This window comes from Siniperca chuatsi, linkage group LG9 (assembly GCF_020085105.1).
Source record: "Siniperca chuatsi isolate FFG_IHB_CAS linkage group LG9, ASM2008510v1, whole genome shotgun sequence".
In the NCBI taxonomy this organism is placed as follows: Eukaryota; Metazoa; Chordata; class Actinopteri; order Centrarchiformes; family Sinipercidae; genus Siniperca; species Siniperca chuatsi.
The window spans coordinates 2,357,557-2,360,166 of record NC_058050.1 but is presented as its reverse complement, the minus strand read 5'-3'; positions in this window follow the sequence as shown (position 1 = coordinate 2,360,166).

The window sequence follows — 2,610 nt, the reverse complement described above, 5'->3', positions numbered from 1 at the left end:
CCATGGGGTGGTTGGGGGGGCCCATAGAGAGAGCAGGACCCCCCAACAATGTGTTGGGCGGAAGCAGAGAACAGGCCTTTGCGAGCGATTCAGATTGCCACCTCAGAAATCTGCCTGTGTTCAATGAAGAACTCACGTTAAATTAAAATTGGCGCCATGTGCTATGTATGCCCTCGAAAAGGCTAACCCATCTCATCTAAAACATAATTATATGCTTATTCTACATACACTGTAAAAACTATAAATAAACTCCGGTGTATTTCCAAGGTGGCAATCTGAATCGCTCGCAAAGGTCTGTTCTCTGCTTCCGCCCAACACGTTGTTGGGGGTCCTGCTCTCTCTATGGGCCCCCCCAACCACCCCCACCCCACGGGCCCCAGTGCAACCACACTGCTTGCACTGTCTATATTTACGCCCCTGAGCGCCACCCTGTGGCGGCCGGAGTAAATGCAAGTGGATATATTGCTAAAAAGTGGTGCAATGTAACAAATTAAACCGACTCAAGTAGTGTACTGTAATAAACGTTGGTTGTTAAAGATTTAAAGGTATCGTAAAACTGCCACCACCTTTGTTAACCCGGTGTCAGAGGCAAGACAATATTCACCACACAGATATTCAGCGGTGTTTGCCCCCTTCCTGATTTCTCATTTTGTCACACTTAAATGTTTTAGATCATCAAATAAATTTAAATATTAGTCAAAGATAACACAAGTAAACAAAATCCAAACCTACATGGCCCTGTGTGAAAAAGTGATTGCCCCCTAAACCTAATAACTGGTTGCTCCACCCTTAGCAGCAACAACTGCAATCAAGCGTTTGCGATAACTTGCAATGAGTCTTTTACAGCGCTGTGGAGGAAGTTTGGCCCACTCATCTTTGCAGAATTGTTGTAATTCAGCCACATTGGAGGGTTTTCGAGCATGAACTGCCTTTTTAAGGTCATGCCACAGCATCTCAATAGGATTTACAGACATGCAGAAAAATAAGAACTCAGGAAAGGGCAAACACTTCTGCACACCACTGCATGGTACAACACTATATATATATATATATATATATATATATATATATATATATATATATATATAGCCTTTATTGAAAATACACATTAATTAAAAACCACAAGACACAAAAAGCCTCCACTAAAGGTCCAAATGGGCACAGGTGGCCACCCAGCGACCCAACAACCCACAGCACACCAAGCGAAAACCACAGCAACCAGTAACACAGCCTCACTAGGCCACTCCAAACTGTAGGCAGGTCAGAACCTACTGTGCAATATACTCTGTTTTCAGTTTAATATTCCCTATTTATTGATATTTATTCATACTTCTATTACTGCTGTGCAATATCCAGCGTCTCATAATAATCTTATTAAGCTACACTTAACTTGACAGTACTCATTATTGCACTATTATATTATTACATTGTATTATACCGTACATACTTATACTTATATCCACTTTGTACTCATTTTATCTTAGCTGTATTATAGTGTATTATATTTTGATTTGCTTAGTACTTCTATTCCTGTGTGCAGTGACGTGACACTGAGCAGCTGTAACGAAAGAGTTTCAATAAAGTATTTCTGATTCTGATATAACAATACCGTGTATTTTATGATTATTATAGGTTTTTAAAATCTCCATCTGTAGACTAACTAAAGCTCTCAGATAAATGTAGTGAAGTTTAAGTAGAAAGTAGCATAAAATTAAAATACTCCAGTGAAGTACAAGTACCTCAGAAGTGTACTTAAGTACAGTACTTGAGTCCGTGTCAAGTATTGAGCTAAACGTAAACATAGCAAAATCTTACATACAGGTAATTCACCGTGTAGCAGTATCGTGCTACCGTGAGTTGGCCCTGAGACACGCTGACACAATATTCAGGCAGGCAATACTCTTTATTGGTTTCTTTTTCTTCCAGCATCAGCCGATCCTGTGCACAGAAAAACCAGCCTCCCTGGCTGGCGGTCGTGGCTCGGTCTCCTCAGGTCCAGCATGCTACTGTATTTAGGGAGAGCATAATTAATTAACCAGTTTCAGCTGGGCCAATTACCTCTCCCTGATGCCGCTCACCTGAGCCACTCCACCACCTCCCCCTCTGCAGCTGACAGCTACCCATGCCCACCTCCACACACTGATTATTATCAGCATAATGTACTTTAAGTATTAAAAGTACTCGTTATGGAGGCCTCTGTCAGTGATATATATATATATATATAGATATATATATATATATAGATATATATATATATATATATATAGATATATAGATATATATATATATATATATATATATATAGATATATATATATATATATATATATATATATATATATATATATATATATATATATATATATATATATAGATATATATATATATATATATATATATATATATATATAGATATATATAGTGTTTTATCTTTCACGTGTGAGCAGTTTTTCTCTCTCAAGGTCGAGCTAATTTGAACTATTTTATATATTGCTGGGTAGTTTGTGTGCTGTATAAAAATGCAATCTATTTTCTATGCTTATCACAGGTTTTTTAAATCTGCAAAGAAACGAGGAACTATAACTCTCAGATAAATGCAGTTGTGTAATAA